Here is a 24,705-nt window from a genome sequence, read left to right as displayed (position 1 = left end):
GCAAAAAAGGCTGCTAGGATCACATCAAAAGAATCCAGGAGCCAACTTGAATTACTCCCCCCTAAGAAATCATGGAAAAGTTGGGCATTTTCAAAACAATAACTTTAATACATTAAATGCATTAAACATATTTATATACATGATTTCATTATTTTAATTAGGAATATATTTTTGATTAACCTGGTAGAGGCTGAAAAATCAGTTATTTAGAAAATGCCAAATTAGGAGACTAATTAGAAATTTTTTTCTGTCTTTCTTATTTAAATTGTACCTCAGGATAACAAAAACATAAATAGTTAATAAGGAGAAATTTAATTTTGTAGAGATATTCCAGCTAATAAACAAATAAAATACATATTTGATTTATTTTCAATAAAATAATACCAATAGGCATTGATTCTGATTTAATTAAACCTCTAGGTATAATTAATAATCTTGAGGAAATACAGTGAACAGAAACTCAGACTTCTAACACCATTGGGAGATGATCAGCAAAATTCATCAAAAGTAAAATATTCTTCAAAAGCAACAAGAACAGTTCAGAAAAATAAAGTGATAGAGGAAGAAAATATAAACTAAAATAGAGGTAGAAAACAAGCTGCGTAAAGCTGTACATTAGAAGCCATATGTGCATGTGATCCCATTCTCTCTGTCCTCATTTCTCACTCTCATCAACACCCTGCCCAATGGACAAGTCCCGCGCAAGGGTGTTCTTATTCTCCCTGTCCTCCCCTTTCCTGGCTCTGAGATGAGCGAAAGAAAATCTTCAGTTTATTGTACAGCAAGCAAGTTGTCCTCTGCAGGCAGCCTCCTCCAGTTGCTGTGCCTCAAAAGTTTACGTTGAGACAGAGGATTAGAGAACTTGATTCTGGCTGCTGGTCTCTGCCTTGGCATAGTGGTTGTTACAGGTTCAAGTTGTCAGACTCAACTCATAAGACACAGCAGTAGATATGTAACACTATACATATTTACTGAGCTTCATAGAAAGATATTGGGCAAGGGTTAGATCAGGTATAGCATCGTTATATCCTCAGGTGGCCTAGCACCAACACACACATACTCAGCTTCTTCTGCTCCCTCATCATGTGTGTGGTGGCCGTGGACAAGAGCAAGGTGCATGGAAGTCACCACAACACAGAGAAGCCATTTCCTGTGCTTCCATCTAGCCTTACACAACTGTCCTCCTTCTAGAAGCCCAGGCCTCCACGCCACTCCATAGCTCTGGCTAGGGTGATGCTTTCTCAGAAAACTACATATATATTAAGTTTCTGAAACTATGCAGTTTAATATGTATAATTTATAAAAATATACCTTTCATACACATGAAACATTTGTAAAATTGATGCAAATTCCAAAGAAATTAAGCCTCTGTGTAGAATAAACACTATTTATATTACAAATATATATCTTTTTATGATTTAATTTTATAATGCCGGCTATGAGAAAAAAATGGTGAGAAATTTAAAAAGAATAATCTGCTTTCATTGGGCTTTCAATATATTCAGGTAACTATATATCATTAAATAATAATTAGGATTAGTTATAATAAAATGTATATATTCATGCTAGTTGCTATAGGAAAGCCTAGAGAAGATCACTAGTATTTGTAGCAAGTTTCAATCATTTCTCTACAAAAGTATGTTTCCATAATGACCTTGAGATGAGAAGTGATAGGTGGCTACATCCTTAGTTTCAATGTTAGCCTTAGAAAGAATTCACTTAAGGCAAAACATTTACTCATCACTGTCTTAGAATTATTTTTAAGGTTGCACTACAGAGAATAGATCAAAAGGGGATAAGAACAGACATTCTTCCAAGTCGGCAGACCTTTTATGGTATTAGAGGTGAGTGATGGTGTCTTCACAACAACCAGCTTAGCTTTGTGATTTTTTTTCCCCCAGCAACTTTCAGAGGTCTGTATGAAAGTTAAGGTGTAGCAAAAACCGTAACAAAAGTTTTGTCTGTGTGTGTGCACGTATATATTTGTGTGTTTGTTTTTCTAGAAATTTTGATAGAAACAGAGGGCAGGGCAATTGAGAAATTGTCAGAAAGAGTCGTGGAAATTTTGAGTTATGCTACGAAGGCACTTCCGTCAGAGATCTTGGTTTCTAACATCAGAATTGAATCAGAGAGTACATGTATTAAATGTTATTTTATACCAGTGAAGCACATTGAACAATATGGGGATTGCTTTAGGGAAGAAACTACTGCTGTCACCACTCTGCATTGGGTCGCGCAGCCAATACATCACAGTTTTTATGATAAATCAAGAGACCGAATAGCAAAATTCCTCCTAAAGCTGGGTATCTACAATGCTTCTGCAAGAAAAGACAATTTCTGTGCATCTCTTCTCTCACTTTTGAAGTACAGACTTGTGCCTCTCTGCTCTAATGACAAAAAAGGTAACATAGCAGGAGAAATTTTCAAGTCAAAGACAGGAGTTCAGAAGATGCTTCATGAGCACCACGTGAAAAATTTCTATTCTGCATGTCTATTCCTATGTAATTCTCGAAATATTTCTTCCCAAAGATCAACAGAAAGCATTGCATTTGGAATGATGAATTCACATACTTCACACTCCCAGGATTTGCCACACTGGTCTTTGCTAACACTAGTGTCTGGAAGACATACTCTGGGTCCCTCGTTAGTAGAAGTTAAACAGATGCCTCTATGTTGACTCAGCTGTTTAAATACACATTTTCAACCAAAATATTTGCAGCACTGATGCCAAATTCCTCCTGACATTCACAATAATATTGAATTTGACTCAACTAAACAAGTGCAATGATGTCTAGAACAAAAGTTTCATCTAGGCTGCATCTGGCTAGAGTGTTTAATACTCTTTTTAGATTTTTGTTTAAAAAAGAAATTGATGAAAGTATTGGTGATTGAAGTTGTGTAGCCATTAAGTTCAAAAGGCATTCTACTATGATTTAAAGCATATTCTAGCTTAATGTTAAATTGTTCTTAAAGAAGTTCTGGCTTAAGCCTGCAAAAAGCTATACAATGAGCTCCGTCTCTGGAGAACATTTTACTCAAAGGTTGAAAGTAAATTACTATGATAATATCTTCATTATTATTTAAATAAAAATTTTGAAATCTCAGAGGATGTGTGACAGGTATTTCCTGAATCTTTCTTTGTTACATAACCACACTTAAAAACAGGAGTAGAGTTTCATATATATATATATATATATATATATATATATATATATATATATATATATATATAAAGATAGATTCAGTTTAACATAATTGAGGTAAGCACATACAAAAAGGTATTGTTAGAAAAAAATTAAGAGATGCTAATCAAACTTAATGTCTCCATATCTGCATATATCTCCAACAGAGCATTTAGAAAAGAAGGAATTGGGGTCTGATGATCTGGCCAATTCATACTCTGAATGTCTTGATTAACGCCCGTTTATATTTGAGTTTCCTCATGCCTAGTGAAATATCTCTTACTTGCTAGGGGTTTTATTAGTGTAAAAAGAAGAAAGACAGTGAGAATAGAAAAGAAACACAAAGGAGAAGTGCAAGTAAGCAATCTGGGAACAAAACCAGGTAGTAATCGTTACTCATAGTCATTATATAGAGTTAAGTATGCTAGCTATGCTATGGGAAACGCCAATATCACTGTCATGCTACTGGAATGAAGAAATGTTGTTTCACACACACACAAAAAATTAAGCCTGTGACACATATTACTACACTTATTCAACCATATCGAAACTGAGACTTGAAAAGTAAACGCACTTTGATCTGGAGGGACAGGTTGTAACTATTGGCTGAATGTATAGCCTAAATATGTGATTGGAATGATGAGAAACTAAAAAAATATAGAAAAAAGATGGTGTTGGACAAATGAGTTTGTAAATTCTGTATTTTCTGAGTTTGCTCACTTTTTATTGTTAAAAATAGTGTTGCCCACATGAATGGCACTGCCAGGTGAAACTGCTAATTACCTTCCTTCATGAGAAGGGTCATTGTTATGCTAATGCGGGCTGGAGGCGGGTGGTCTTTGTGGGCCCAGGTAGTTTTTAAGAAGGAGAAAGAGGAAGAGGAGGAAGAAGAAGCCAAGATGGAAGGGAAGGAGAGAGAAGCCAGTTTTGCAGAGTAAGAAGACATGTTGGCAGATGGGGAACCAGAGGTAACTGATAATGGTGGGAGCCTACGATTCTAGGAATGCCCGGTTGTGTCAGTAGTTTTGTGAGCTCTGAATGAGTGGGTTTTGGAGCCCTGTGTGTTTTTATCCGCCTGCCAGGTGCAAGGCTAGAATAAAGGGATGGCCTACCAGTTTTTGGCTCCACAGTATCTTTTTTATTTTTTATTTATTTTTTATTCATTTTAGAGAGGAGAGAGAGAGAGACAGAGAAAGACAGAGAGGAGAGAGAGACAGGGGGGAGAAGCTGGAAGCATCAACTCCCATATGTGCCTTGACCAGGCAAGCCCAGGGTTTCGAACCGGCAATTTTCAGGTCGACGCTTTATCCACTGCGCCACCACAGGTCCACAGTATCTTTATCGTCTTTCCGAATCTAATGTGACCCTGCATGTGAATGGCCACAATGGCGGTGGCTCCTGGCCTTACAGATGGCATTTAGAATAGAGATAAGAAGTAGATTTGAACCTGGTAATGGTTCTCTGTGTGATATGGAAGATAAAGTTGAAAACACTTTGGCTCAAACAGTACTTGTGCCGCTTTCTGGTTGTATGACCTTCCATATGTTTCTTTATTTTTCTAAAAAGTTATAGTCTTCCTATATGAAATGTAGGTATTAAAACAACTTCCAGATGGTTCTATAGACAACATTAAAAAAACAACCAACCAACCAATCGATAACATTTGATGTGTTCATTAATAATTCTAAGGAATTTTGTTTTATATGCTGGCCTCTATATCATTCATTCTGTTAGACCTTCTGACCATAGGGTGTGATGGTATAGGGGGAAAGAAAAGATGTTTACACTTGAAACACACATGCCCTCAGGAAAATTAGAGTACAAGTAATAGAATTCTTGCATGCATTCTTTAATTTAAAAAATATTTATCACTTATTATGATCCAGAATTTTTGCTACCTAGTGCATACCAGTAGAGAGATTTGCCTTATTGAGTTTTTAATACAGAAAAAAATATTAGCTGTTAATACAGTAAAGTAAATTATATTTTTAAAATGAAGAAAGGAACAGGATAAAGAAGAATTAAAGTGGCTTAGGGGGAGGAAAAGCTATAACATTAAAAGGTAGGAGCAAGTAGACCTAAATGGAAAGATAAGGTTTGAGCCAAAATTTAGGAAGTGATGGAATTAACCAAGTGAACACCTGGAGATTGAGTGCCCCACTCAGAGGAAATATCCAGAAAAATACTCAAAGATAAGACTGTTTCTAGCATATTTTAGTTACAAGAAGGAAGCTCATGTAGTAAGGATAACTAAGCAATGAGTGAGAATTAAATAAAGTCACAGGTAATGGGGAATTAACCCCTTAGAGATAATGAAGGAATTTTAGGACTCTGTAGACCGTTTCAACAAATTTCACATTACATTTGTGAAATGAGGAAACATTGTAAGATGCTGGACAGAAGAATGACGTGATTCACTTACTCTGGCTGAAAAAATAACAAATGCACTGTGAGAGGCCAAGTGCAGAGGCAGAGGAATCTGTTAAATGGCCATTTGAACAATCCAAGGAGGAAAATTATGGTGGCCAGAGAGGAAATTATATAGTAATGAGAACTGACAGTATTTTGGATGTATTTTGAATGTTGAACAAATAAGACATAATATATTTGACAAAGGATATAAAAGAAAGAGAAAAATCAAAAATGACTTCAAAATGTTTGTTCTAAACAAGTGGAAGGATAGAGTTGCTGTCAACCAATTGAAGAAAAGTTTATTGGTGGAGCAGCTTTAAGGGGAAAGAGCCGCAATTCTATCCTGGCTATGTTAAGATTAAAATAGATATTAGATATTCAAGCAGAAATGTCAAGAATGGTGAGATATTAGAATATAGAACTGTACTAAAAAAAATTAGAAGTTGTACTAAAAAAATACAGGTGTTATTTAAAGCCATGAAACTTGATTATATGACAAAATTGCTCCTCTGACATTAAATTGTTAGAAAGGAGTTTGGTAAATTACAGAATGGTTTCAAAGAATGGGATCTAGTGCCCAAATATAGGAGTGAGCAAAGAGAGAAGTGCGGATCACTAGGCACAAAGAAAGTGTTTGTTGGTGTTTTTGGCAGGTGTGTAGACATGATGGTAAGAGCCTAAGGAATTTCTCTCAATTTCCCCAAAGCAAGGGCATCATCTGCGGATTTGTGTAAAAGCAAATACCAAGTGACTGATTAGAGAGAAAAAAGTATAAAATAATGATTCTTGAAAGTGAGAATCAGTGAATTAGCAGAGTATAGCTAGAGAGCCAGGAAGCACTTAAACCCTAAACATTCTTGAAAATTTTTTATCTTCCAGAGTAAAGAACTCTATTCATACATGTAGGCAGAGAGGTTGTAGAAGCCTCACCAAGTTTTCTCTTCCTCATGGTAGTAGAGGGATAGCAAGATGAATTTCAGGGCACATGAGGTACATTTTGTAATTGCCATGAAAAACACTTAAATTGAAGCAGCCTTCAGGAAAAGAATTGAGAACCAACACAGAACAGCAGAGTCTGAGAGAGAAATGTATATGCAAGGGCAAACTTCTCCATCTGGACAAAACTCCACTATATTTCATTATCATTCTAATTGTCCATTTTTGTGATACTACATTAGCTTTCAGGAATTCAGATGCAGTGCAAGGGAGGATTAAGTTCTTTCCATTAAAAACACTGGCACCTGGAAATAGAACTTATGTTTATTTACAGGAAAAAAAGAAATAAAAATTCTTGCATATCTGATTTGAATAATTAAATCTATATCTACCATTAATACAGCACCAAGCGATGCTCAGTAATGTTCCTATGAAGGAGGATAATGGCTTGGAAAAGAAAGTGATAATGATAATTAAACCTAATATAAAAAATGCTAAATAATTTAAACATATATTTTCCCATTGGCTGTATCATCCATATTGTATGGTACTAAATGCAGCCGTTAATTTTCCCATTCCACATAGCGCCAAGTAATGGCACAGCACAAAATCCTTACTTCTATCTCAATACAGACAACTCATTCATAAAAGGAGGGCAGGAAAAATGGAATTTTCACTCCCATTCCCTACTCTCCTTTTTAAAAAAGAAAAAAGAGAGAGAGAGAGAGAGAAAGAAGACAAAGAAAAGAAAAAAGTACATTTTAAACAACCTAATTTGTCCCAGAAAGAAAAATATTTCTGATGAAACAAAGTCTTCTTCAGAGTAATACTTTAGGCAGGGATAGCTGGGCTTTCTGACAGGGATGCTGTAGCAAAGGTTTTCACATTGGTTGGTGCATTAGTCAGGGTTCTCCAGAGAAACAGAAGCAATCGGAGAGATCAGCGGTTTTCACCCGGTGTGCTGCGAGAATCTTTAAAACGTGAAATAGCTGCCTATGTAGCCAGAGGTACTGACCTCTTTTTCCCTTACATTGTCAAATAAAAAATAAAAATGACAGCAGCCAACACAACAACAGCCATTTGGTGTGATTGAGTCAAAATCATACCTGTTTGGTTTTTTGTTGTTGTTTTGTCATATCAGCAAAAAATATACTTTTTGGTGTGCTGCAAAGTTTCAGTAATTAGTTTATGTGTATCATGATATGAAAAAGGTTGAAAATCACTGGGATGGATGGATAGATAGATAGATAGATAGATAGATAAAAAAATAAAGTAGAATAAGCATTGCTAAGAGAGTCAATTAAAATAAAGTCAGGAGCCCTGGCCAGATACATTGGTTGTTTAGAGCATCCTCCTGCACAAAGGTTGCAGGTTCAGTCCCTGTTCGGGGCACAGACAAGAACAGATCGATGTTTCTTTCTCTCTCCCTTCCTCTCTCTCTAAAAAAATCAATAAATACATATTTAAAAAAATAAAACAGAAGCCTAATAGGGAATAGCAAGCAATGCAGCTTAGGTACACATTGTGTCTCACAGCTGCTATTAAGTGTTGTGTCTCACAGCTGTTATTAAGTTGCTAGACCGGTTGCTAAATTCAGCTGAAAACATACTGGAGCCATGAACATCCCAGGACAAGAACTGGTACAAGGACAAATACGAACTTTACTTTCTTCCTTGTAGTTTTTACACACACCCTTGTTTGCATATTGGAAATAACCAATCACTGCTAATCTAGTCAGCAATTCTTCATTTGCATGAAAGAATTACATTTTGTGTTTTTCATGCCTTTTATAAATCCTGCCTTCTTCCCTTGTTTCTTCTGGAGCTCACTGTGCTACCTGAATCTGCATCTCTCAGATTGCAATAGCTCAAATAAATGCTTCTTTATTATTATTATTATTATTACAGCTTAACTCTTTTTTTTTCTGGTTGAATGTATATGCATATATGTATGTATTTATAGATCAATTACAAATTTATTTTATGAAATTGTCTCATGTATTTGTGTGGCTGGCAGGCTGTAGCTTCAGGTAAGAGGTAGAGGTTCAGTTTTGAGTCCAAACACTAGGAACCTAGATAGAAACTATTTTGCAGTCTGAAGGCAGAATATCTTCTTCAGGAAACCTCAGTCTTTTGCTCTAAGGGCTTCATCTGATTAGATGAGGCCCACCCACATCATGAAAGTAATTTCCATTACTCAAAAAACTAGTGACTTAAATTTTAATCACAGATCTAAAGAATCTTTCACAGCAACATCTTGACTGATGTTTGACTAAACAACTGGACATCACTGTCTAGCCAAGCTGACATGTAAAATTAACAACTGCAGTTAGGATATTGAACTAGATGGCATTTAAAGTCACTTCTGATTGATTATTCAACATTTTGCTTATTGTAGAAAATAGTACATGGGATGGTGCTTGTTAATTATTGCTTCCCCAAAATGTAGACTTACAGAATGTCATCACCCTCATTGAATGTACTGAAGTCCAAAATTAACTTAAAAATCCGAAGTCGGGAAGTCAGAAATTAATGAGTCATATTTAAGTCTTCCTTCTAATTCAAATGTCTCATCTAATCAATGACTTGTCATGGCTTTCTTCTTTATGGCTATTAAATCATCCCTATCCTCTCAAACCCCACTGACCTCTATGTAACTTGGGAACTACTATCATTTTCAAAGATAATTGGGAAGACATTTGACTTTCTCTATCTCCCTTCAATCTAAGGCATGTCCCTATCAATATTTTCCCAACACTAACACAAGCATGTTATAAAGTAGAAATGGAATCATGTTTCTCCCTTTCAAAAAGTCAATTAAATCTCACCACTCCTAGGAAAAAAGTGCCAAATCCCAGTGCTTATTAACACTTTGGACCTATATTTAGTCACATTTCATTAGTAAGTACTTAATGTTTTCCCTTTCTAAAATTATTGGCTGGTCCTTATATGACATTTTTTTCTTAACTCTAGGCTCTTGCACAGAGTATTTTTACTGCCTAGACTACTTATCTAAAGCTTGTTCCAGGTCTTTTATCTTTGCCTAGAAAACTAATTGGGTTAGCCCAAAAAGGTGCTGAAAGCTAATATGCATTGTAGTGTAGTAGTTGATATGATTTCTATTACTGTCCTCTACTGTTCTAATTTATTATTTATAAAGTAACAGAAAAATAGCATTTGATTTTCCATAAGACCTGCTGAGTTCAGGGGAAAAATATCCACTAATTACAAGATATTAAAGTAATATTAGAAGTAAATATGTGTGACGAGGTTTCAGTTGAAGACATTTCCTCTTCTGTTTTTAAACATTTTAAACATTCCCTCTTATGAAAGAAAAAAGGAACTGAAACCTTATCCTCAATTACAAAATTATTAGTCGAATATACTAAAGCTGTTTTGACTTATTACATGTCATTATATATGAAAACTATTAAGGAAAAACTTTGAAAATAAAGTGTTCCTTTTTTGAAAGAGAAATATGATTTCAATGATAATTCTTTTGGTGTATTTGAATTTAATGAAAACATACTCATTAATTCTGATAGCTATTACTTAAATTGTCTCACATCATTTTCCTGTAGCAGAATCAAATGGGTAATTTCTAACTAAAAGTGGCATACAACACTGATCTGAGGCTAGACATTTTGCTCAATCAATATCTTTCTATGCTTGCAAAAGTCAGTGAGCTCTACCATCTTAATACAACTATTTCTAAACCAGATAAGAAGAATAGATTTTTCTTCTAATGTGTGAATTAAATGAGGGAATAAAGATTTTTGTCATAGATTTTTCCATACTGATACAAATTTATGAAATAATGGACAACATTTCCAAATGAGTCCAAGCATTTGCACTTTCAGCAAGTTGTTCTGTAATGATAATAAAATTATAAATGTTTTGTCATCATCTTTTATTATTTAGTAAGGTATATTTGAGAGATTTGTCTTTGGATACCCATGATCTAAGAATGTATACCAATAATTGGTCTATTTCCTCTTAGATGCATTTTTTATACTTCCTATTTTTGCTTTCCTTAGAAGGAACAAAATTGTCCAAGTGCCTTTGCTTTCTTGGCAACAGTAGGATTCAGAGGAAGATTATGGATGAAGTGCAGGTGAGAATTAAGACTGTTTCACTAACATCGCTGTTTCTTCCCATTATCTTTTCCTCTACAAAGTAACCTGTCCCTCTGTGCCTGAGTTCCTGCTGAGAGTTAGCCCTTGCTCTAGAGTACCAGCTTCAGAGCTCTGACAACATCCCTCTTTCATGTATCTCTCTAGTTTCAGGACTGGTAGTGCTTCCTGTTGTTTCTAATCTCTGCTTACTTTCTCATATATCCTGTTCCTTTGGTCTTCAATTACCCATGTAACCAATTACCAGCATTAAATTTTCTCTGATTGAAACACTTAGATTGTTTTAAGTTTCCCTGCATACAAATAGATTGTTGTTTCTTTTTTCAGGCATAAAGAGATAAAGACTAGCAAAACTAGTCTTTTTTCTTTCTTCTAAGGAAAGTAAGTCTCTTTGATAAAGCCCGTACTTTCAAGGAAATAAAAAGTCCCAACTTCTTGGGAATTAACACTTTTATGCTTCACATTGCATATTAAAAAATCTACAAAGAAAATCTCATTATGATGCCTCTGAATGACACCAGTATTTTTTCCTCTAGGTGTTTGAAGTCAATTAATTCCATCAACTAATAAATTTCTAGTGCCTTCTATATACTTTACATAGACCATTTTATGAGGTACTCAGATATATAATACCCAATCTCTTTTCTCAAAGATGTAATGGGATTGAAAGACACATGAACAGAAAACTGGAAACACAGAATAATGGAAGAATGGTGACAGGTATATGGCAATATAAGAAAATATTATATAAGATGAGAATAAAACTCAGCCATGAGAGGCTTGTGGAAAGAAAGCCTCATAAAATTTAAATATATTTTAAAATATAATTCTTGCCTCACCCCAAATTTCTTTTTTATACACAAATTTGTTCATATATTCCATTTTTTTATATGTCCCTGATGTCTTTTCCTCTTATTGTAACTTCACTGTTGGCTTTCATCTAAGGACTGATTTCTTAAAGCCATTTCACATGAAAAGGGTATGTTTTTTCCCTTGCATTTCTGTAACTCAGGGTTTTGGCTTTGGGTTGATTCTTTTCTGTGTATCACTGTTGTTGCTAAACAATTTTTTCTCTTGTCTCAATGCTGATTTTCTACTATTTCTTCCTATAATTCCATTACGCTTTTTCTTTTTTATGATATCCCTTATTTCTAGTTTTCTAAACCCAGTATTCAATTATTTTTACATATTTCTTAAGCCTAGACATATTTGGGAAAATTCTTAACTAACTTTTTCCTTTTTATGGCCTTCTTTTATCCTATACTTCATGAGTTTTTTTTTTTTTCTCTCTCTCTCTTTCCTTTTCTTACTTCATTGACATGTCATTTCCTTTCTTTTTTGTTAGCATCTTTCTTTCTCTTGACTTACAACTTTGGATGCACTGTGAGTTTCCTCTCATTATTGTATATATCTACATGCTCTCAAGCAAGAACGTAAGAAGGTTCTTGGATATAAAAACAACTATAATCTTTAATTCTATTCTGAATCTTCCATGGTGGTCGAATTTTCTACAAAATTCTAGATACACATATTCAAATGCCCACTTGATATCTTATCTGAGATGTTTGGCATGCATCTCAAACCTAACAAAGTCTTCCTGATTATTTCCCAAACTCTGAACCTCTCCCCCAGACGTGAATGCTCTGTCTCTTCAAAAATTCTACTACGATCCTACAATTTCTCAAGCCATAAATATATGTTTAGTCTTGGATAATTATTTCTCCTACCCTTCTTTCAATTTTTTTTAGTAAATAAGTTTGTATCTAACTCCAAACATATCTGGAATTCATCCAGTAAAATCTATTTCCTGCCCTGGCTGGTTGGCTCAGTGGTAGAGCGTCGGCCTGGCGTGAGGAAGTCCCAGGTTCGATTCCCGGCCAGGGCACACAGGAGAAGCGCCCATCTGCTTCTCCACCCCTCCCCCTCTCCTTCCTCTCTGTCTCTCTCTTCCCCTCCCGCAGCCGAGGCTCCATTGGAGCAAGGATGGCCCGGGCGCTGGGGATGGCTCCTTGGCCTCTGCCCCAGGCGCTAGAGTGGCTCTGGTCACAACAGAGCGACCCCCCGGAGGGGCAGAGCATTGCCCCCTGGTGGGCAGAGCATCGCCCCTGGTGGGCGTGCCGGGTGGATCCTGGTTGGGCGCATGCGGGAGTCTGTCTGACTGTCTCTCCCTGTTTCCAGCTTCAGAAAAATACAAAAAAAAAAAAATCTATTTCCTCTACTACCACTAACAAGCAAGCCACAAACACCTCACTTAGCCTATATACTTCATGCTCCTGGTTTTGATCCTTTACAATTCATTCTTTGACATTAAGCTAGCATGATCATTCATAAAGAACTATGATGATGGTACACTATAACTATATCACATGTGCTACTGAATGGAAAAAACAAGCTTCAAATACACGCTGCCTACAAAAGACTCAAAGACACAAAAAGTTACAAGTTAAGTGGAAATTTTAAACTTACAATTTTATGTGTCAATAAAGCTGAAAAATATCTGTCCAGATATCCTCAGCAGGGCTGACATATTGCTTCCCTAGACAAAGGAAATATCAGCTGCACTGAGTTGCGCTCCTCCTCAGGGAGCCTTACCCAAAAACATTTCCATCCTGGATTCTACAGATGGTCAATATCTAGATGAAGAATGTGCAAAATTAGCCCCATGGACTTTAAGAAATCTTTCAACTCTAGAACTTCCTACTGTGGTTAGCTGAGGCTTTAGTTGGCTATTAATAGGTAGCCTCTGCCCAGAGTTTTCTTTCCCATTTTCTTACATCTCTTGTGTCTCTTCTCAGCAAACCATCTGTGTGAAAGTCTTCATTTCAGAGTCTGTTTCCAGGGAACCCAATCAGATAGGCACAGCATCAACAACAGTGCCCACCGTTCTCTTCAGGTTGAAAGGACAGAAGTATGTGAAAATTTAAATATATTTACAAACAGTATATGTCATGTTCTAAAATTTAGATCCAAAAATAATAAGCTTCAGGTATAAAAGTATGTGATTTTTTTTATCTCTGGATTTGTGATCTCAGTGTCTAACCTTCATTTCTTCCTTCTTTCAATCTTTTATCTCTTCTTTCCATTTTTATTCCTTTCTTTTTTCCTTCCTTCCCGTCTTTTCTCCTTCTTTAATTTATCTTTTTCTGCCCTATTTTCTCCCTGTCTTTTGTCAAAAATCATTTACTGAATATGTATCATTCTACCTTACGTGGAAGAGAAAGCAGTGATGCAGAAAGAAAGAAAAATCTACCTTAAATGAACTCATATCCTATCATGAAGAAACAGGCAGTCATCAAACAAACAAGTAAAAGAAAATGTTTAAGTTTGAAATGTTCTCTGGTGAAAAGAATAACACCTATAAAGGGATAAATATTACTAGTTTGGGTCATTACTATTTTAAACCGAGTCATCAAGGAAAGCCACATTGATAAAATGACATTTGAGCACAAGCCTAAAAGAGGAGAATAAGAGTCATGCAGCTATCTGAGGGAAGAGAATTCCAGTCCTAGGAACCTGATATACCAAAATCCTCTGCACATGGGTGCTTTTGGTGTGTGTGAGGAACCAAGAACATTAGGATGATCACAGCAGGTGAGAGAAAAGAGGTTTTAGGTGATCTCAGAGAAAAGAGTGGAAGTAGAGTGCATATCTTTAAGAGTTTAGGCCATTGTATGAGACAACTTCTACATTGACTGAGATAAGGTAACCCTGCAGTATTTTGAGTAGAAGGATGATGTGATTTAGCCCATATTTTAAAAGGATCATCTTGGCTTCTAATAAGTTTTATATAATACATGGGTTCTTTTTCTTAAATATGACTATGACTTCAAACAACAGCTGCCAATATTAATATTAATATTAAGTCCACTTTAAAAATTTACTTCGGAAAAGTGGATTTTGAATTTTAGATTTCACAGCTTCAACTGATTTACATTGAACAGCATTTTGTGTGAAAGATGTCAAATTTATAACCTCAGCTTCCACCTTAAGAAACTAAATAAGACAGTCAAGTTATTACTAAGCTAAGCAGAAAAAAGAAAATAATAAAGTATAGAGCAAACATTAATGAATAGAAACTTCTAGTCCAGATAATAAAATAATAAAGTACAGAGCAAACATCAATGAATAGTAGCTTCTAGTCTGGATAGATAGCATAAATACATTTCTCCCTGTTTCTCTCTACTAAAAAAAATTATAAACTCTGTAAATAATGAAGGAGACAACCAAAGTAGAACTCTGAATGCTAAAAAGAAGGTGAACTGGTTTGAGACCCCATGACCAGAAGAACACACAAGGCTAAGAGTTTTAAGTCTCTCTACCCAATAGCAGAGGATTCTGATCCAATGTTTCTTAACTACCAAACTATAACCAGAAGGCCACCCAAGTAGACTCATTCTTTCTTTACCAACAAGCAGTGCTGTTGGTAAAGGGCCCCAGTAGAGTTATCCCATGATAATAATTGCTCAAGCTGGAAAGTGTTCTGCACCACCCAGAGGAAGGGGAAAATCCTACAATAAACAGGCTGTTCCTGGAAGCTTTTTGTTTCCATAAGCCTGGTACACCCTTCTTACTTCCAGACACTAGAAGGTTGCTGGAGAATACCAGTGTTGGGCAATCCTATCACAATGGGTACCTGGTGGAGAAATGTTCTTGGTCTTCTACAGGAGGATGGTGAATTTACTGTTATCATGAGGGGGAAAATGAAACACTGGACCTGTATACTATTTGAAAGAACTGAATGAATATACAATTAAATCAATGCAAATTTTAATTAAACATCAGTGACACAGAAAACAAAATCAATTAAAAAAAAACCCTAAAACCAGTTCTTTGTGAGAACCTATACATTTGGTAATCCTATTGCCAGACTGATCATGAAAAAAATAAGATACACTAATTACTAATATTAATAATTACAAGCAATGTAAATACAATTTCTAAAAATGTTAAAAGGATACTAAGGGAATATAAAAGCAGTAATAATGGTTATATATAGTCACAGAGGAAGAATCCATAAGAATTGATTGATTATTTTTTGGAGTTGGTATGGCTGACAGAGGAAATGCCTGACAACAGATATTTATTAAGGGCCAGTAAGGTTTCATCCTTGTGTGGACAACAATAATTGTCATGCCCAAACTCAAAGTTTAGTTAGGAAGACTATTATGTAACTATGGGGTGTCAAAAATAACTTTACTCCTATCATTTTTTCCCAATTTTAGAAAGGGAATACTTTATTCAAATCCATCAGAAAAATGGGCAGTGTGTGTCTATAACAAAGCATCATGTTTAAAGCATACGTTAGTCATTGTATATGACAGTATACATGTTACACACGAACTAACTGATCAAACTACAAACTTTCAATGTTTAAAACAGAATAAGGTTCCTTGTAAAAGTAGTACTTTACTGACATTTTAAGTTTAATATTCTTCTTTTTCCTCACTCTCTTCAACTGGATACATACCACCTTCCTCATCACTCTTCTCAAGGGCAGCCATGTTCTCAAGGGCAGCCACATTCTCAAGGGCAGCCACGTTCTCAAGGGTAGCCATGCTCTCAAGGGAAGCCATGTTCTCAAGGGCAGCCATGCTCTCAAGGGCAGCCACATTCTCAAGGGCAGCCATGCTCTCAAGGGCAGCCACATTCTCTAGGGTAGCCATGCTCTCAAGGGCAGCCACATTCTCAAGGGTAGCCACATTCTCAAGGGGAGCCATGCTCTCAAGGGCAGCCATGTTCTCAAGGGCAGCTATGCTCTCAAGGGGAGCCATGCTCTCAAGGGCAGCCATGTTCTCAAGGGGAGCCATGCTCTCAAGGGCAGCTATGGTCTCAAGGGCAGCCACATTCTCAAAGTCAGCCATGCTCTCAAGGGCAGCCATGCTATCAAGGTCAGCCACATTCTCAAGGGTAGCCATGCTCTCAAGGGTAGCCATGCTCTCAAGGGCAGCCATGCTCTCAAGGGCAGCCATGATCTCAAGGGCCTCAGAAAGTTCTCCTTCCTCCATGCCCTCACCCAATGAACAAAGGCATGCTTGGCATACATCAGGTCAAACTGTGGTCCAGCTGAGCCCGGGCCTCATCAGTAGCTGTGCTGTCATTCAACATGCACATAATTTATTGTATTTTGGTCAGGTCTTCATAGGTACCACAGTGGGAGGATGGTAATTAATGCCAACTTCAAAACCAGTAGAGCACCAGTCCACAAACTAAATGGTATCCTTGGTCTAGATGGTGGCAATGGCAGCATTGACATGTTTGGGAACCACATCACCAGGATACAACAGGCAGCAAGCCACAGATATACAAGGGTCACATTTCACCATTTGGTTGGCTGGCTCAAAGCATGCCTATCTGTAGTAGAGAAAGCTGTTCTTGGTAGGCTTCCTTCACAGAGATGACAGGGACATTAGTAACCAGAGAGAAATAGATTTGGGAATAGGGCACTGGGGTGATTTGTAATTTGGTCAAATCAACATTCAGGGCTCCATCAAATCTGAGAGAAGCAGTGAGAGAGGACACAACCTCACCTCTCTACTTATTCAGGTTAGTACAGGTTGGGAGCTCAAGATTCTATGACAGGTGCCATAGATGGTTTCATTGCCAACCGTAAAGACACAATCAGAGTGCTCCAGGGTGGTGTGGGTGGTCAGGATGGAGTTGTAGGGCTCAACTACAGATGTGGAAAGCTGGGGGTGGGAAGACTAGACTTCTTGCCAGAATCAACAGAGAGATGTCCCATCAGCAGGCAGGTAAATCCAGACCAGTTGCCCACTAAAGCTGTGAAAACCAAGAAGTCCTGAAGACCTATGCACACTGGTTGACCAGTTTCTGAATTCGGTCCAAGACAAGGTCAAGGATCTTCTTGCCAATTGTGTAGTGCCTATTAGCATGGTTATCGGCAACATCATCCTTGCCTGTGATTAGCTACTCAGGTGGAAGAGCTGGCAGTAAGTGTCATGCAAACATTGTCATTAACTGTGAGTTCCAGCTCTACAAACACTGCCTTGGACACATGTTTCCTGTACCTCTTTCATTGAAGACGATGTTGAAGGAGTCATCACTCTTCTTCTTCTCCACATCCACTGGTCTTATCACTTGGCATCTGGCCATAGGACTGGATGTCATGTTTCAGGCAGTAGAGCTCCCAGCAGGCATTGCCAATCGGGACACCGGCCTGGCCAGTGTGGATAAAGATGCACTCACATATGGTTGCTGCTTTATGGCTGCCAAGGAGATAGCAGAGAGGAAGAGGAAAGGTTGTGTCTTCTTATAGCCTGATTCTTAGGTGGTACAGGTAAAAGAACCTCTTTCCACCTTCTAAATTTTTCTAGCCTGGCTAATAATCAAATTAAGAGGATAAAATGTCCACAATTAATTACAGATGTATATATATAACAGTGCCTAATGATATGAAACCCAAGGAGGCATTGCACATTTGAGGCATACTGATGGGACATCTCTCTGTTGATTCTGGCTGTTCTGGACTAAGGAATAGGAGGCAGAGGTTTTGTATTTCAAAAGGAAAGCAGGCAATTTACAGGTAAATAAGAAAGAGCAAATATGTGGTACACAAATTATGGCTCGACCACTGGAAACAACAGAACACAAGGTTGTCTAATCAACAGGCTTTGTTAGATTTCTCCTTATCTGCCACATGTAGCTTATATTATGATGTTAAGATGATGCTCACTTCCTACAAACAGGCTTTTTAATCTAAATTCCTTTAGACAGATAAGGTGGGGAAGGGTCAAAGTTTCCCTCTGAGTCTTTTGATTCCTAATAACCAGCTTAAAATCAATATACCAAATGGTATTATTTTGGGGTGGCTAAACTTTGGTTCCCCTTATAAACCTATATGCACACCAATTTTTTACCTTAAAGCAAGAAACAAAATTATCTCTTAAGTCATCAGAAATGTTATGAAAAATAATGAGAATTATCATTAACAGTATTCTTACATGAAACTCAATAATGCATTTTATTTAGGCTTTTTTTCTTCATATTCTACAATGTATTGCTGTTCAGATTTGATTGATACCAACAGACACCTCTGAATCTTTGAAGTGTGTTAAGCTGTAGGATAGTCAATTTGAATTATTTTGGGGAAAAAATGACTTTGAGTTTAGTGTAAAGTGAGTAGAATGGATGTGTGGAGGAGATCAAAAGTGGACTATTACAGTAATTTAGCCAAAATATTATGGGTGCTTATGTGGCAAAGATATAGTTAGCTATAAAGGGTGGGCTTACTTATACTTCAAAGGTAAATTGCAACAGATTTAGTGATGGATTAGATAAGGGAGTTAGAGTTAGAAGAAAGTAGACAGAATGATGCCTATTTTTCTTATTTATTTGACTGGAAGCATGGTAGTACCATGCTCTCAAAAAGAGAAGAGAAATATTTTCAGTTATGTAGAAGCGATATTATCAAGACAAGCTTTAAAAAAGAAGTGCCAGATAAAATTATTTTACTTAATGGATAACTGTGTCTGAGCTTAAATAAAGTGGACCTTTGTTACAATGTCAGAGGTCACTGATTTTGGCCAACCATAACAATTGATACCATTGAAAAAACATAATAAAATATTCTTTTTTATTTTTTCTTTTCTTTTCCCCTTTATATCCTCTGCCACCTCTCTCCAGCCCCCCCCATCCCAACAACTACCACACTATTGTCCATGAATAAAATATTCTTGACAAATTTGGGCTGGGAAAAATGGCACACAGTTATAGCCCAAAAGGAAACCTAAGAATGAGCAAGGGGTATGATTGGTAAATAAATAGACAATAATAATATTAAATAGTTTTTTTTCTAAATGTACAATTAAAGCCATTGTTCCCAGGGCAAAGTGAAAAAGTTTAACTGCATAAAAAATTAAGGATTAAAATGTTTATAGTATGCTTCAAAAATTATTTCTAAGCCTGGCCTGTGGTGGCGCAGTGGATAAAATGTCGACCTGGAAATGCTGAGGTCTCCTGTTCAAAACCCTGGGCTTGCCTGGTCAAGGCACATATGGGAGTTGATGCTTCCAGTTCCTCCCCCCTGTCTCTCTCTCCTCTCTGTCTCTCTCTCTCCCTCTCTCTCTCCTCTCTAAAATAAATAAATAAAATAAAAATTAAAAATTATTTCTAAGAGAAAAATTATCCATATATATATAATTCTTATTAAAATGTTGTTTTAATAAACATATTGTCTAAATAGTTATTAGAAAATATGAGGAAAAATGGCAGTATTCTTCATTTAACATGTATATTTTGACTGCCTTTGGTGTATTAAGGATTAAACATACAGAGCCTTTAGAAATCAACACCACAGTATCTGTCCTAATTTAGTTGGTTGTCAATTAAGGGAAACAAGAAAATGTGTTGATGGAATACTGTACTATAAGTGCCATGATAATAGTATGGAAGGCTTCGTGGAGACATATTAGAGAATACAGGGCAGAGACAACTCCGTGGAATGGTTCTTCTTATTAGAAATGTCAAAGTGCTGTACGTAGAATACTCCAAGGATGGTCTTAAGGTAGTCCTTTCTGTTTCTACATAGGTCCATGCTGCCAGAGTACTTGACAAATTTGAAAGTGCCAAAACCTGCATGCTATCGTATGATAATTGTTGCTTTTGCTCCAATAGCTCTAAGAGTTACAACACTCCAAATCCCTATGTGCTCATCTCTAACTTCATACATATAACTAAGTAGGCACAGATAACCAAAGTTCTAGTTTGCATCTTCCAATTGGTTTAGTTCAATATAAGTGTATGGTAAATTTTCAATAACCCTGAAGAAATCAGACAAGTGTATCTACTCATCCCATCGACTTCATTGAAATGCAGAAATCAATGCTTGCTTCACTGTCAGTCGATTGGTAACAAAATTTAGTTTCCTTTGCAATTCCAAAGCCCTTGTCCATGAAAGCAATAATAATAGGAAGGGTCCATCTTCTCCCAACTGGATGCCATGAGAATGAAAGGAGAATTTAGTTATGGACTTGTACTTGCAGGCTACATGGCTAGAAAGCCCTGCCTGCAGTGCAGCCAGAAGAATAATAGGTAGATGAACAATCACTGAGCCTTTAGTCATTGGTATAAAACAGAACAAACAATAGAGAGAACACGATGACTATCTAGCTATGCAAACATTGACCTCACCTCTAAAATGAGATCTGAAGTCATTTCTGGGGTTAAGCAATTCTGCTTCTAGATTGTCAAAGAGAATTTATATAAATGTACATAAGGATTCCTCTAATATCTAGAGGAAAAAATTAAAAAAGTAGATTTCCCCTACTTATTTATTTGTCTTGCCATAACAATTGCTATGCCTCAGGAGTGCTGCTAAATATGGTTCAGATATGGCATTAGCCACTAATACAGGGGTCCCCAAACTATGGCCCACGGGCCACATGCGGTCCCCTGAGGCCATTTATCCAGCCCCCGCTGCACTTCCAGAAGGGGCACCTCTTTCATTGGTGGTCAGTGAGAGGAGCATAGTTCCCATTGAAATACTGGTCAGTTTGTTGATTTAAATTTACTTGTTCTTTATTTTAAATATTGTATTTGTTCCTGTTTTGTTTTTTTTACTTTAAAATAAGATATGTGCAGTGTGCATAGGGATTTGTTCATAGTTTTTTTTTTATAGTCCGGCCCTCCAACGGTCTGAGGGACAGTGAACTGGCCTCTGTGTAAAAAGTTTGGGGACCCCTGCACTAATATGTAGGATGCAGTTTGACTTAGGCTTGTAACTGTAGCTTTATCTTTTATTCTTCTTATCTCTAGATTTTATGGGGGTTTTTTCTCTAAATCAACAGGTTTGTGTTTTTCTCATCTCTATTTTTAAAAGTATGGAATGCTAGTGATATAAATCTAAAAGGAAGAGTATATTTCTACCACTGGTGTTATGATTCTAATATTTCTACTTCAACACAAAAGAGCTCGATGCCTACTTTATTACAATGAAACTATAACAGGAAAGAAAGTTTAAGTCAAATTCCTCTCTCCTACTTTCCTATGTATCATCAGCAATTAATTGTATCCAGGCACACTAATCCTAAACCAACCCTTCAAAAATACTAGTATTAATATTCTATCATCATCAGACCAAAGAGCTTCAGTAAAAATGGTTTTACCAGTTCTGTACAGATAAAGTCTCTAAGTATGGAGAGATAAGTATTTTGATCTGGGTTGCACAATAGGGATGGAATAGGATAAAAACTCATGGGCCTTGCATTGTTAGTTTATTTTTAAGCTGTAAACCATGTATATTTCCCCAAATTGCTGATACTGCTTCTGTCATCAAGGAAGCTAAATATACTGCTCACAAAAATAAGGAGATATTTCAAAATGAATATGAAGTGATAAAATATTTCCTAATTTTTGTGAGCAGTATACTGGGAGTATATAAAGCCAGTAGCTGCAGCCACCACCAGAGCCGCCTGGCCCATGCAAGTTCACATTTGATTCAGACAGATGGTAATGAAACAATGAAGCCAAGAAATGGAGGGCCATTACCTTTAATCCTAACTTGTACCCGGTGGGCGAGAAATACACACAATGGGAAAACACTTCCCTTTCCATTCAGGGCTCCCAAAGCCACTGACTTATCCGAGTTTCCTAGCATCAAAGGTTTCTACCTCACCAGCCTTATTCACCTCTGTTCCCCATCTCCTTCTCTCTGCACAAACTCTGCACAAACTGGCTTCTTCGGCACTCCACCATCTTGGCTGCCTCTCCTTGCAATAATAATTTCAGGAACTGAGAGAGCAAACCCCTGGTCTGCCCCCATTTTAGAGCGTAGAAATCAAAATATCTAATCCAATATGCAAATAAGGAAGTCTCTGATACAAAGTCACTTATCTGAGGCATAAATGGGATTTCTCATAAAAGCGTACCACCCCATATTATGCAACAGTCAAGAGTGTCAGAAAAAGCTTAGTTTTAAAAAGATCTTAGTATTAAAAGGGCTGGAAAGGCTTAGTCTTAAAACTAAGTCTTAGGCTATAATGACTTTGCCTGCTTACAGACTGTCTCCCACATCCAATGCAAACTATAAGCAAGCAAACATATATATCATATTTACAAATTTATTTGACCAACATTTCACCCCTTTTGCTCGCTTCACAGTCTAAAGCACAGGTATTCCTGTACAAGGAAATTAGGCACATTATATAATTGCAACAACAGCACAAATCATACAGTTTCAACAATTACAAAGGTACATATTTCACCAGTCTCTCAGCACTTTGCCAAAAGCACAAAATGTCCTCAGCCTTCTTTCTAGCTGTATAAAAAGCTTCCTGGGGAAGGGGAAGGGCCTCCAGCAAAGCCACCCTCCACCCCCATCAGGATATTTCACATTGTCCAAAATCCATAAGTCCATTCAACAAAGGAGCCAGTGTCCACTCTGGTCATTGTCCAGGAATTAGTCCAAGCAAATGGGGTTTCAGCCACCCCCCTCATCCCTGCCATCCTGGCAGGTCTTACACTGTCCCAAGAAGGAGCACATGGAAATGGCAGTCAGCATTTCCATCTCTGCTCCGGAGAGCATGATGGCATCCACCCCTTGTCCCAAAATTGCAGACCTACCAGGGGCGTAGTAGGTACTCCTTGCTGCTGGGCTTTCACCTTCTGGAGACTGCAGATAACAACTCTAGCCCAAATTCTCCTCATCCTCCAAAGAGGAACTGAAAACACCAGCTCCTGCTGCCGGGCTTGAGCCCCGACGCCGCCACCTTGCTGCCCCAGTTCCGGCCTCAGCCCTGGCCTCCCACTGCAGCTTGCTCTCCACAATGTCCAGGGAAATCTGCGACTCACAAACCTGTGATTCCTTCTCCAGCCGCTGTTCCATTTCCAAGCTAATCTTGTGAACCTGGTCGGCCTCCTTTGGTGCTTGCTCCAGGGTCGGCATCTGTTTCTCCCACATTTGCTCCAGCTCCTTCCACTGCTCGGTTTGCAGATCCCGGGCAGCCTCTTCCACAGAGCCCTCAGTTTCCTCACGCATGGCTGTAAAAGTCAGCCAGCCTATGGACCCCAAAAGGACAGCCATGTGAACCATAACAGCAGCCAGTCCTCTACTCCACCGCTCAAAGGTGGTGGTGGCTTTATACTGATCTGATTTGAATTCTGACACAGACTGTGCCAAATGTAAAGCCAGTAGAAACTATAAATGAGCAAAGATATATATCATATTTACAAATTTATTTGACCAACAGAGAACTAGTGTAATCTCAGAAACAGGACAAAGTGGTTCATGATAAAGTTAAAAATATCCTAGGATACTGACAGTAATTGCATGTTACAAAAATCATATCAGTTTATGTACAGCACTTCAAATTTTATGCATTTCCTATAGAAAGAAACATTGAGGATATGCAATTAGAAGAGCCAGAGGAAATAAATACCTATTTTGAACTTCAGAGCTAAAAACATAACTCCAAGAAAATATAATTATGGCACCATAGAAAAATCATTACCACAATCAATAAGGTGAACATCATTTTTTGATATAACTATATTGAAATAGTCATCATAATTCTAATTACATGTGTTGGTCAAAAAAGTTTTTAAATATGATATATATGTTTGCTCACTTATAGTTTGTATTGGGTATGAGGGACAGGCTGTAAGCAGGCCAGGTTGTTATAACCTAAGGCTTAGTTTTGAGACTAAGCTTTTCCCCACACCCTTGACTGATTGCATGATGTGGGGTGTGCACTCTCATGAGGAATCCCATTATGCCTCAGATAAGTGACTTTGTATCAGAGACTTTCTTATTTGTATATTGGATTAAAGGTTTTGATTTCTATACTATAAAAGTGGGCAGACTGGGAACTTGCTCTCTCAGTTAGCATTAGAGGAGAGAGCAGAGAAAAGCCATGTGGAGAAGAAGAGAGGCAGCCAAGATGATGGAGTACTGAAGGAGAAGCCAGTTTGTGCAGAGTTTGTGCAGAGAAAACGAGATGGTGAACAGAGGCGAATAAGACTGGTCAGGTAGATACCTTTGATTCTAGGAAACTAGGATAAGTCAGTAGCTTTGTGAGCACTGAATGAGTG

At 37.3% G+C, this 24,705-nt stretch overlaps 1 pseudogene; it reads right to left on the bottom strand.

Annotated features, from left to right (window-relative positions):
- Positions 1-16,085: 16,085 nt before the first annotated feature.
- Positions 16,086-20,256, bottom strand: LOC136306666 (tubulin alpha-3 chain pseudogene; annotated as a pseudogene).
- Positions 20,257-24,705: the final 4,449 nt, after the last annotated feature.

Source organism: Saccopteryx bilineata, chromosome 5 (genome assembly GCF_036850765.1).
Source record: "Saccopteryx bilineata isolate mSacBil1 chromosome 5, mSacBil1_pri_phased_curated, whole genome shotgun sequence".
Lineage (NCBI taxonomy): Eukaryota > Metazoa > Chordata > Mammalia > Chiroptera > Emballonuridae > Saccopteryx > Saccopteryx bilineata.
This window is presented reverse-complemented; position numbering and strand designations above follow the sequence as displayed.